Source organism: Lissotriton helveticus, chromosome 11, assembly GCF_964261635.1.
Source record: "Lissotriton helveticus chromosome 11, aLisHel1.1, whole genome shotgun sequence".
In the NCBI taxonomy this organism is placed as follows: Eukaryota; Metazoa; Chordata; class Amphibia; order Caudata; family Salamandridae; genus Lissotriton; species Lissotriton helveticus.
Window position 1 is genome coordinate 241,572,168 of NC_136072.1, and position 13,688 is coordinate 241,585,855.

Below are 13,688 nucleotides of genomic sequence, written 5' to 3' on the forward strand. Positions count from 1 at the left end.
TGCCAGAACAGATGCTGCGTGGGGATGGACTTGGTGATGACGGTCCAAATTGAAAGATGCTTCACAGGACTGAAAGTGGTGTGTCCGATTGTAAGAGTCCTGATAGATTAAATACACAAAAGTGCTTCCTTGGGTCCCCTTGATGTCCCAGACTTGAGACCTGATTATCCGCCGGGTCGTGAACTGGAAAGCAATGTATCCAGCTCCTCATGAAGTCACGAGCTGTACATCACAGCGTCCCTTGCATTGCTCACTCGTCGAGGCGGGCTGGAGCAATCCAATACCTTGGAGAAAATAAACTGCACCAGCAGAAGCCAGTAATGCTGCAGCCAACTTTGCGGGGCCTCTAAAACACGCCACTGGCAGACGTGAAAACATGCACAAAGCCCCACCACATCAAGAAAAGGTAGAGGCCACACGGGGAATCTCTTTGGAAACCTTTTACTTCACAGCATGAGGCATGCTGCATTTCAGATTAAACAGCCTTCTTCGGATGCCGCTGTTAAACAGGATGCTGCTCCACTCACGTTTTAAATAGCCCTTTGCCACCCCATTGGTGGAAGCACTTACAGTCCTCTATCACGTAACTGCACATCAGAGGCAGTGTGGTGGACACTGCAACTCCCAGAGTTCACCTTGCCGGGACAGATGCTGCGTGGGGATGGACTTGGTGATGATGGTCCAAATGGAAAAGTGCTTCACAGGACTGAACGTGGTGTGTCCGATTGTAGTAGTCCTGATAGATGAAATATACAAAAGTGCTTCCTTGGGTCCCCTTGACGTCCTAGCCTTGAGACCTGAGTATCCGCCGGGTCGTGAACTGGAAAGCAATGTATCCAGCTCCTCGTGAAGTCAAGAGTTGTACATCACAGCGTCCCTTGCGTTGCTCACTCGTCGAGGCGGGCTGCAGCAGTCCAATACCTTGGAGAAAACAAACTGCACCAGCAGAATCCAGTAATGCTGCAGCCAACTTTGCGGGGGGTGGCCTCTAAAACACGCCACTGGCAGATGAGAAAAGATGCACAAAGCCCCTCCAAATCAAGAAAAGGTAGAGGCCACACAGGGGAATCTCTTCGGAAACCTTTTATTTCACAGCATGAGGCATGATGCATTTTGGCATAAACAACCTTCTTCGGATGCCGGTGTTCAACAGAATGCTGCCCCACCCACGTTTTAAATAGCCCTATGCCACCCCATTGGTGGAAGCACTTACAGTCCCCTATCACGTAACCGCACATCAGAAGCAGTGTGGTGGAAACTGCAACTCCCAGTGTTCACCTTGCCAGGACAGATGCTGCGTGGGGATGGACTTGGTGATGACGGTCCAAATGGAAAAGTGCTTCACAGGACTGAACGTGGTGTGTCCGATGGTAGTATTCCTGATAGATGAAATACACAAACGTGCTTCCTTGGGTCCCCTTGACTTCCCAGCCTTGAGACCTGAGTATCCGCCGGGTCGTGAACTGGAAAGCAATGTATCCAGCTCCTCGTGAAGTCACAAGTTGTACATCACAGCGTCCCTTGCATTGCTCACTCGTCGAGGCGGGCTGCAGCAGTCCAATACCTTGGAGAAAACAAACTGCACCAGCAGAATCCAGTAATGCAGCAGCCAACTTTGCGGGGGGTGGCCTCTAAAACACGCCACTGGCAGATGAGAAAACATGCACAAAGCCCCTCCAAATGAAGAAAAGGTAGAGGCCACACAGGGGAATCTCTTCGGAAACCTTTTATTTCACAGCATGAGGCATGATGCATTTTGGCTTAAACAACCTTCTTCTGATGCCGCTGTTCAACAGGATGCTGCCCCACCCACGTTTTAAATAGCCCTATGCCACCCCATTGGTGGAAGCACTTACAGTCCCCTATCACCTAACCGCACATCAGAGGCAGTGTGGTGGAAACTGCAACTCCCAGTGTTCACCTTGCCGGGACAGATGCTGCGTGGGGATGGACTTGGTGATGACGGTCCAAATGGAAAAGTGCTTCACAGGACTGAACGTGGTGTGTCCGATGGTAGTATTCCTGATAGATGAAATACACAAAAGTGCTTCCTTGGGTCCCCTTGACTTCCCAGCCTTGAGACCTGAGTATCCGCCGGGTCGTGAACTGGAAAGCAATGTATCCAGCGCCTTGTGAAGTCACGAGCTGTACAACACAGCTTCCCTTGCATTGCTCACTCTTCGAGGTGGGCTGCAGCAATCCAATTCCTTGGAGAAAACAAACTGCACCAGCAGAATCCAGTAATGCTGCAGCCAACTTTGCGGGCCTCTAAAACACGCCACTGGCAGACGTGAAAACATGCACAAAGCCCCTCCACATCAAGAAAAGGTAGAGGCCACACAGGGAATCTCTTTGGAAATCTTTCATTTCACAGCATGAGGTATGATGCATTTCGGCTTAAACAGCCTTCTTCGGATGGCGCTGTTCAACAGGATGCTGCTCCACCCATGTTTTAAACAGCCCTGTGCCACCCCATTGGTGGAAGCACTTACAGTCCCCTATAACGTAACCACACATCAGAGGCAGTGTGGTGGACACTGCAACTTCCAGAGTTCACCTTGCCGGGACAGATGCTGCGTGGGGATGGACTTGGTGATGACGGTCCAAATGGAAAAGTGCTTCACAGGACTGAAAGTGGTGTGTCCGATTGTAGTAGTCCTAATAGATGATATACACAAAAGTGCTTCCTTGGGTCCCATTGACGTTCTAGCCTTGAGACCTGAGTATCCGCCGGGTCGTGAACTGGAAAGCAATGTATCCAGCTCCTCGTGAAGTCACGCGCTGTACATCACTGCGTCTCTTGCATTGCTCACTCGTCGAGGCGGGCTGCAGCAATCCAATACCTTGGAGAAAACAAATTGCAGCAGCAGAAACCATTAATGCTGCAGCCAACTTTCGGGGCGGGGCCTTTAAAACACGCCACTGGCAGACGTGAAAACATGCACAAAGCCCCACCACATCAAGAAAAGGTAGAGGCCACACGGGGAATCTCTTTGGAAACCTTTTACTTCACAGCATGAGACATGCTGCATTTCAGATTAAACAGCCTTCTTCGGATGCCGCTGTTAAACAGGATGCTGCTCCACTCACGTTTTAAATAGCCCTTTGCCACCCCATTGGTGGAAGCACTTACAGTCCTCTATCACGTAACCGCACATCAGAGGCAGTGTGGTGGACACTGCAACTCCCAGAGTTCACCTTGCCGGGACAGATGCTGCGTGGGGATGGACTTGGTGATGATGGTCCAAATGGAAAAGTGCTTCACAGGACTGAACGTGGTGTGTCCGATTGTAGTAGTCCTGATAGATGAAATATACAAAAGTGCTTCCTTGGGTCCCCTTGACGTCCCAGCCTTGAGACCTGAGTATCCGCCGGGTCGTGAACTGGAAAGCAATGTATCCAGCTCCTCGTGAAGTCACAAGTTGTACATCACAGCGTCCCTTGCATTGCTCACTCGTCGAGGCGGGCTGCAGCAGTCCAATACCTTGGAGAAAAAAAACTGCACCAGCAGAATCCAGTAATGCTGCAGCCAACTTTGCGGGGGGTGGCCTCTAAAACACGCCACTGGCAGATGAGAAAACATGCACAAAGCCTCTCCAAATCAAGAAAAGGTAGAGGCCACACAGGGGAATCTCTTCGGAAACCTTTTATTTCACAGCATGAGGCATGATGCATTTTGGCATATACAACCTTCTTCGGATGCCGGTGTTCAACAGGATGCTGCCCCACCCACGTTTTAAATAGCCCTATGCCACCCCATTGGTGGAAGCACTTACAGTCCCCTATCACGTAACCGCACATCAGAGGCAGTGTGGTGGAAACTGCAACTCCCAGTGTTCACCTTGCCGGGACAGATGCTGCGTGGGGATGGACTTGGTGATGACGGTCCAAATGGAAAAGTGCTTCACAGGACTGAACGTGGTGTGTCCGATGGTAGTATTCCTGATAGATGAAATACACAAACGTGCTTCCTTGGGTCCCCTTGACTTCCCAGCCTTGAGACCTGAGTATCCGCCGGGTCGTGAACTGGAAAGCATGTATCCAGCTCCTCGTGAAGTCACAAGTTGTACATCACAGCGTCCCTTGCATTGCTCACTCGTCGAGGCGGGCTGCAGCAGTCCAATACCTTGGAGAAAACAAACTGCACCAGCAGAATCCAGTAATGCAGCAGCCAACTTTGCGGGGGGTGGCCTCTAAAACACGCCACTGGCAGATGAGAAAACATGCACAAAGCCCCTCCAAATCAATAAAAGGTAGAGGCCACACAGGGGAATCTCTTCGGAAACCTTTTATTTCACAGCATGAGGCATGATGCATTTTGGCTTAAACAACCTTCTTCGGATGCCGCTGTTCAACAGGATGCTGCCCCACTCACGTTTTAAATAGCCCTATCCCACCCCATTGGTGGAAGCACTTACAGTCCCCTATCACCTGACCGCACATCAGAGGCAGTGTGGTGGAAACTGCAACTCCCAGTGTTCACCTTGCCGGGACAGATGCTGCGTGGGGATGGACTTGGTGATGACGGTCCAAATGGAAAAGTGCTTCACAGGACTGAACGTGGTGTGTCCGATGGTAGTATTCCTGATAGATGAAATACACAAAAGTGCTTCCTTGGGTCCCCTTGACTTCCCAGCCTTGAGACCTGAGTATCCGCCGGGTCGTGAACTGGAAAGCAATGTATCCAGCTCCTCGTGAAGTCACGAGCTGTACAACACAGCTTCCCTTGCATTGCTCACTCTTCGAGGTGGGCTGCAGCAATCCAATACCTTGGAGAAAACAAACTGCACCAGCAGAAGCCAGTAATGCTGCAGCCAACTTTGCGGGCCTCTAAAACACGCCACTGGCAGACGTGAAAACATGCACAAAGCCCCTCCACATCAAGAAAAGGTAGAGGCCACACAGGGAATCTCTTTGGAAATCTTTCATTTCACAGCATGAGGTATGATGCATTTCGGCTTAAACAGCCTTCTTCGGATGGCGCTGTTCAACAGGATGCTGCTCCACCCATGTTTTAAACAGCCCTGTGCCACCCCATTGGTGGAAGCACTTACAGTCCCCTATAACGTAACCGCACATCAGAGGCAGTGTGGTGGACACTGCAACTTCCAGAGTTCACCTTGCCGGGACAGATGCTGCGTGGGGATGGACTTGGTGATGACGGTCCAAATGGAAAAGTGCTTCACAGGACTGAAAGTGGTGTGTCCGATTGTAGTAGTCCTAATAGATGATATACACAAAAGTGCTTCCTTGGGTCCCCTTGACGTTCTAGCCTTGAGACCTGAGTATCCGCCGGGTCGTGAACTGGAAAGCAATGTATCTAGCTCCTCGTGAAGTCACGCGCTGTACATCACTGCGTCTCTTGCATTGCTCACTCGTCGAGGCGGGCTGCAGCAATCCAATACCTTGGTGAAAACAAATTGCAGCAGCAGAAACCATTAATGCTGCAGCCAACTTTCGGGGCGGGGCCTTTAAAACACGCCACTGGCAGACGTGAAAACATGCACAAAGCCCCACCACATCAAGAAAAGGTAGAGGCCACACGGGGAATCTCTTTGGAAACCTTTTACTTCACAGCATGAGACATGCTGCATTTCAGATTAAACAGCCTTCTTCGGATGCCGCTGTTAAACAGGATGCTGCTCCACTCACGTTTTAAATAGCCCTTTGCCACCCCATTGGTGGAAGCACTTACAGTCCTCTATCACGTAACCGCACATCAGAGGCAGTGTGGTGGACACTGCAACTCCCAGAGTTCCCCTTGCCGGGACAGATGCTGCGTGGGGATGGACTTGGTGATGATGGTCCAAATGGAAAAGTGCTTCACAGGACTGAACGTGGTGTGTCCGATCGTAGTAGTCCTGATAGATGAAATATACAAAAGTGCTTCCTTGGGTCCCCTTGACGTCCCAGCCTTGAGACCTGAGTATCCGCCGGGTCGTGAACTGGAAAGCAATGTATCCAGCTCCTCATGAAGTCACAAGTTGTACATCACAGCGTCCCTTGCATTGCTCACTCGTCGAGGCGGGCTGCAGCAGTCCAATACCTTGGAGAAAACAAACTGCACCAGCAGAATCCAGTAATGCTGCAGCCAACTTTGCGGGGGGTGGCCTCTAAAACACGCCACTGGCAGATGAGAAAACATGCACAAAGCCTCTCCAAATCAAGAAAAGGTAGAGGCCACACAGGGGAATCTCTTCGGAAACCTTTTATTTCACAGCATGAGGCATGATGCATTTTGGCATAAACAACCTTCTTCGGATGCCGGTGTTCAACAGGATGCTGCCCCACCCATGTTTTAAATAGCCCTATGCCACCCCATTGGTGGAAGCACTTACAGTCACCTATCACGTAACCGCACATCAGAGGCAGTGTGGTGGACACTGCAACACCCAGAGTTCACCTTGCCGGGACAGATGCTGCGTGGGGATGGACTTGGTGATGACGGTCCAAATGGAAAAGTGCTTCACAGGACTGAACGTTGTGTGTCCGATTGTAGTAGTCCTGATAGATGAAATACACAAAAGTGCTTCCTTGGGTCGCCTTGACGTCCCAGCCTTGAGACCTGATTATCCGCCGGGTCGTGAACTGGAAAGCAATGTATCCAGCTCCTCGTGAAGTCATGAGCTGTACATCACAGCGTTCCTTGCATTGCTCACTTGTCAAGGCGGGCTGCAGCAATCCAATGCCTTGGAGAAAACAAACTGCACCAGCAGAAACCAGTAATGCTGCAGCCAACTTTGCGGGGTGAGGCCTCTAAAACACGCCACTGGCAGATGTGAAAACATGCACCACAAAGCCCCTCCAAATCAAGAAAAGGTAGAGGCCACACGGGGAATCTCTTTGGAAACCTTTTACTTCACAGCATGAGGCATGATGCATTTCGGCTTAAACAGCCTTCTTCGGATGCCGCTGTTCAACAGGATGCTGCTCCACTCACGTTTTAACCACATTGGTGGTAAGGCAATTCCCGCTGGGTGCTGATTGATTGAAAATCCCATTGTTCATGACAAGGTCAGCTCGTCATAAGCACAGCTCCAGTGCACTGCATGACGAGCTGACCTTGTCATTAGCATGGAAGGGGTTAAATAGCCCTGTGCCACCCCATTGGTGGAAGCACTTACAGTCCCCTATCACGTAACCGCACATCAGAGGCAGTGTGGTGGACACTGCAACTCCCAGAGTTCACCTTGCCGGGACAGATGCTGCGTGGGGATGGACTTGGTGATGATGGTCCAAATGGAAAAATGCTTCACAGGGCTGAACGTGGTGTGTCCGATTGTAGTAGTCCTGATAGATGAAATACACAAAAGTGCTTCCTTGGGTCCCCTTGACGTCCCAGCCTTGAGACCTGAGTATCCGCCGGGTCGTGAACTGGAAAGCCAAGTATCCAGCTCCTCGTGAAGTCACAAGCTGTACATCACTGCGTCCCTTGCATTGCTCACTCTTCGAGGCGGGCTGCAGCAATCCAATACCTTGGAGAAAATAAATAGCACCAGCAGAAACCAGTAATGCTGCAGCCAACTTTTCGGGGCGGGGCCTCTAAAACACGCCACTGGCAGACGTGAAAACATGCAAAAAGCCCCTCCAAATCAAGAAAAGGTAGAGGCCACACGAGGAATCTCTTCGGAAACCTCTTATTTCACAGCATGAGGCATGATGCATTTTGGCTTAAACAGCCTTCTTCGGATGCCGCTGTTCAACAGGATGCTGCTCTACCCACGTTTTAAATAGCCCTGTGCCACCCCATTGGTGGAAGCACTTACAGTCCCATATCACGTAACCGCACATCAGAAGCAGTGTGGTGGACACTGCAACTCCCAGAGTTCACCTTGCCGGGACAGATGCTGCGTGGGGATGGACTTGGTGATGACGGTACAAATTGAAAAGTGCATCACAGGACTGAACTTTGTGTGTCCGATTGTAGTAGTCCTGATAGATGAAATACACAAAAGTGCTTCCTTGGGTCCCCTTGACGTCCCAGCCTTGAGACCTGAGTATCCGCCGGGTCGTGAACTGGAAAGCCAAGTATCCAGCTCCTTGTGAAGTCACAAGCTGTACATCACTGCGTCCCTTGCATTGCTCACTCGTCGAGGCGGGCCGCAGCAATCCAATACCTTGGAGAAAATAAATAGCACCAGCAGAAACCAGTAATGCTGCAGCCAACTTTGCGGGGCGGGGCCTCTAAAACACGCCACTGGCAGACGTGAAAACATGCACAAAGCCCCACCACATCAAGAAAAGGTAGAGGCCACACGGGGAATCTCTTTGGAAACCTTTTACTTCACAGCATGAGACATGCTGCATTTCAGATTAAACAGCCTTCTTCGGATGCCGCTGTTAAACAGGATGCTGCTCCACTCACGTTTTAAATAGCCCTTTGCCACCCCATTGGTGGAAGCACTTACAGTCCTCTATCACGTAACCGCACATCAGAGGCAGTGTGGTGGACACTGCAACTCCCAGAGTTCCCCTTGCCGGGACAGATGCTGCGTGGGGATGGACTTGGTGATGATGGTCCAAATGGAAAAGTGCTTCACAGGACTGAACGTGGTGTGTCCGATCGTAGTAGTCCTGATAGATGAAATATACAAAAGTGCTTCCTTGGGTCCCCTTGACGTCCCAGCCTTGAGACCTGAGTATCCGCCGGGTCGTGAACTGGAAAGCAATGTATCCAGCTCCTCATGAAGTCACAAGTTGTACATCACAGCGTCCCTTGCATTGCTCACTCGTCGAGGCGGGCTGCAGCAGTCCAATACCTTGGAGAAAACAAACTGCACCAGCAGAATCCAGTAATGCTGCAGCCAACTTTGCGGGGGGTGGCCTCTAAAACACGCCACTGGCAGATGAGAAAACATGCACAAAGCCTCTCCAAATCAAGAAAAGGTAGAGGCCACACAGGGGAATCTCTTCGGAAACCTTTTATTTCACAGCATGAGGCATGATGCATTTTGGCATAAACAACCTTCTTCGGATGCCGGTGTTCAACAGGATGCTGCCCCACCCATGTTTTAAATAGCCCTATGCCACCCCATTGGTGGAAGCACTTACAGTCACCTATCACGTAACCGCACATCAGAGGCAGTGTGGTGGACACTGCAACACCCAGAGTTCACCTTGCCGGGACAGATGCTGCGTGGGGATGGACTTGGTGATGACGGTCCAAATGGAAAAGTGCTTCACAGGACTGAACGTTGTGTGTCCGATTGTAGTAGTCCTGATAGATGAAATACACAAAAGTGCTTCCTTGGGTCGCCTTGACGTCCCAGCCTTGAGACCTGATTATCCGCCGGGTCGTGAACTGGAAAGCAATGTATCCAGCTCCTCGTGAAGTCATGAGCTGTACATCACAGCGTTCCTTGCATTGCTCACTTGTCAAGGCGGGCTGCAGCAATCCAATGCCTTGGAGAAAACAAACTGCACCAGCAGAAACCAGTAATGCTGCAGCCAACTTTGCGGGGTGAGGCCTCTAAAACACGCCACTGGCAGATGTGAAAACATGCACCACAAAGCCCCTCCAAATCAAGAAAAGGTAGAGGCCACACGGGGAATCTCTTTGGAAACCTTTTACTTCACAGCATGAGGCATGATGCATTTCGGCTTAAACAGCCTTCTTCGGATGCCGCTGTTCAACAGGATGCTGCTCCACTCACGTTTTAACCACATTGGTGGTAAGGCAATTCCCGCTGGGTGCTGATTGATTGAAAATCCCATTGTTCATGACAAGGTCAGCTCGTCATAAGCACAGCTCCAGTGCACTGCATGACGAGCTGACCTTGTCATTAGCATGGAAGGGGTTAAATAGCCCTGTGCCACCCCATTGGTGGAAGCACTTACAGTCCCCTATCACGTAACCGCACATCAGAGGCAGTGTGGTGGACACTGCAACTCCCAGAGTTCACCTTGCCGGGACAGATGCTGCGTGGGGATGGACTTGGTGATGATGGTCCAAATGGAAAAATGCTTCACAGGGCTGAACGTGGTGTGTCCGATTGTAGTAGTCCTGATAGATGAAATACACAAAAGTGCTTCCTTGGGTCCCCTTGACGTCCCAGCCTTGAGACCTGAGTATCCGCCGGGTCGTGAACTGGAAAGCCAAGTATCCAGCTCCTCGTGAAGTCACAAGCTGTACATCACTGCGTCCCTTGCATTGCTCACTCTTCGAGGCGGGCTGCAGCAATCCAATACCTTGGAGAAAATAAATAGCACCAGCAGAAACCAGTAATGCTGCAGCCAACTTTTCGGGGCGGGGCCTCTAAAACACGCCACTGGCAGACGTGAAAACATGCAAAAAGCCCCTCCAAATCAAGAAAAGGTAGAGGCCACACGAGGAATCTCTTCGGAAACCTCTTATTTCACAGCATGAGGCATGATGCATTTTGGCTTAAACAGCCTTCTTCGGATGCCGCTGTTCAACAGGATGCTGCTCTACCCACGTTTTAAATAGCCCTGTGCCACCCCATTGGTGGAAGCACTTACAGTCCCATATCACGTAACCGCACATCAGAAGCAGTGTGGTGGACACTGCAACTCCCAGAGTTCACCTTGCCGGGACAGATGCTGCGTGGGGATGGACTTGGTGATGACGGTACAAATTGAAAAGTGCATCACAGGACTGAACTTTGTGTGTCCGATTGTAGTAGTCCTGATAGATGAAATACACAAAAGTGCTTCCTTGGGTCCCCTTGACGTCCCAGCCTTGAGACCTGAGTATCCGCCGGGTCGTGAACTGGAAAGCCAAGTATCCAGCTCCTTGTGAAGTCACAAGCTGTACATCACTGCGTCCCTTGCATTGCTCACTCGTCGAGGCGGGCCGCAGCAATCCAATACCTTGGAGAAAATAAATAGCACCAGCAGAAACCAGTAATGCTGCAGCCAACTTTGCGGGGCGGGGCCTCTAAAACACGCCACTGGCAGACGTGAAAACATGCACAAAGCCCCTCCAAATCAGAAAAAGGTAGAGGCCACACGGGGAATCTCTTCGGAAACCTCTTATTTCACAGCATGATGCATGATGCATTTTGGCTAAAACAGCCTTTTTCGGATGCCGCTGTTCAACAGGATGCTGCCCTACCAACGTTTTAAATAGCCCTGTGCCACCCCATTGGTGGAAGCACTTACAGTCCCATATCACGTAACCGCACATCAGAGGGAGTGTGGTGGAAACTGCAACTCCCAGAGTTCACCTTGCCGGGACAGATGCTGCATGGGGATGGACTTGGTGATGACGGTACAAATGGAAAAGTGCATCACAGGACTGAACTTTGTGTGTCCGATTGTAGTAGTCCTGATAGATGAAATACACAAAAGTGCTTCCTTGGGTCACCTTGACGTCCCAGCCTTGAGACCTGATTATTCGCCTGGTCGTGAACTGGAAAGCAATGTATCCAGCTCCTCGTGAAGTCATGAGCTGTACATCACAGCGTCCCTTGCATTGCTCACTTGTCGAGGCGGGCTGCTGCATTACAATACCTTGGAGAAAACAAACTGCACCAGCAGAAACCAGTAATGCTGCAGCCAACTTTGCGGGGCGAGGCCTCTAAAACACGCCACTGGCAGATGTGAAAACATGCACAAAGCCCCTCCAAATCAAGAAAAGGTAGAGGCCACACGGGGAATCTCTTTGGAAACCTTTTACTTCACAGCATGAGGCATGATGCATTTTGGCTTAAACAGTCATCTTCGGATGCCGCTGTTCAACAGGATGCTGCTCCACTCACGTTTTAAATAGCCCTGTGCCACCCTATTGGTGGAAGTTCTTACAATCCCCTATCACGTAACCGCACATCAGAGGCAGTGTGGTGGACACTGCAACTCCCAGAGTTCACCTTGCTGGGACAGATGCTGCGTGGGGATGGACTTGGTGATGATGGTCCAAATGGAAAAGTGCTTCACAGGACTGAACGTGGTGTGTCCGATTGTAGCAGTCCTGATAGATGAAATACACAAAAGTGCTTCCTTGGGTCCCCTTGACGTCCCAGCCTTGAGACCTGAGTATCTGCCGGGTTGTGAACTGGAAAGCCATGTATACAGCTCCTCGTGAAGTCACAAGCTGTACATCACTGCGTCCCTTGCATTGCTCACTCGTCGAGGCGGGCTGCAGCAATCCAATACCTTGGAGAAAATAAACGGCACCAGCAGAAACCAGTAATGCTGCAGCCAACTTTTCGGGGCGGGGCCTCTAAAACACGCCACTGGCAGACGTGAAAACATGCACAAAGCCCCTCCAAATCAAGAAAAGGTAGAGGCCACACGAGGAATCTCTTCGGAAACCTCTTATTTCACAGCATGAGGCATGATGCATTTTGGCTTAAACAGCCTTCTTCGGATGCCGCTGTTCAACAGGATGCTGCCCTACCCACGTTTTAAATAGCCCTGTGCCACCCCATTGGTGGAAGCACTTACCGTCCCATATCACATAACCGCACATCAGAAGCAGTGTGGTGGACACTGCAACTCCCAGAGTTCACCTTGCCGGGACATATGCTGCGTGGGGATGGACTTGGTGATGACGGTACAAATGGAAAAGTGCATCACAGGACTGAACTTTGTGTGTCCGATTGTAGTAGTCCTGATAGATGAAATACACAAAAGTGCTTCCTTGGGTCCCCTTGACGTCCCAGCCTTGAGACCTGAGTATCCGCCGGGTCGTGAACTGGAAAGCCAAGTATCCAGCTCCTCGTGAAGTCACAAGCTGTACATCACTGCGTCCCTTGCATTGCTCACTCGTCGAGGCGGGCTGCAGCAATCCAATACCTTGGAGAAAATAAATAGCACCAGCAGAAACCACTAATGCTGCAGCCAACTTTGCGGGGCGGGGACTCTAAAACACGCCACTGGCAGACGTGAAAACATGCACAAAGCCCCTCCAAATCAGAAAAAGGTAGAGGCCACACGGGGAATCTCTTCGGAAACCTCTTATTTCACAGCATGATGCATGATGCATTTTGGCTAAAACAACCTTCTTCGGATGTCGCTGTTCAACAGGATGCTGCCCTACCCACGTTTTAAATAGCCCTGTGCCACCCCATTGGTGGAAGCACTTACAGTCCCATATCACCTAACCGCACATCAGAGGGAGTGTGGTGGAAACTGCAACTCCCAGAGTTCACCTTGCCGGGACAGATGCTGCATGGGGATGGACTTGGTGATGACGGTACAAATGTAAAAGTGCATCACAGGGCTGAACTTTGTGTGTCCGATTGTAGTAGTCCTGATAGATGAAATACACAAAAGTGCTTCCTTGGGTCGCCTTGACGTCCCAGCCTTGAGACCTGATTATCCGCCTGGTCGTGAACTGGAAAGCAATGTATCCAGCTCCTCGTGAAGTCATGAGCTGTACATCACAGCGTCCCTTGCATTGCTCACTTGTCGAGGCGGGCTGCAGCAATCCAGTACCTTGGAGAAAACAAACTGCACCAGCAGAAACCAGTAATGCCGCAGCCAACTTTGCGGCGCGAGGCCTCTAAAACACGCCACTGGCAGATGTGAAAACATGCACAGAGCCCCTCCAAATCAAGAAAAGGTAGAGGCCACACGGGGAATCTCTTTGGAAACCTTTTACTTCACAGCATGAGGCATGATGCATTTCGGCTTAAACAGTCTTCTTCGGATGCCGCTATTCAACAGGTTGCTGCTCCACTCACGTTTTAAATAGCCCTGTGCCACCCTATTGGTGGTAGTACTTA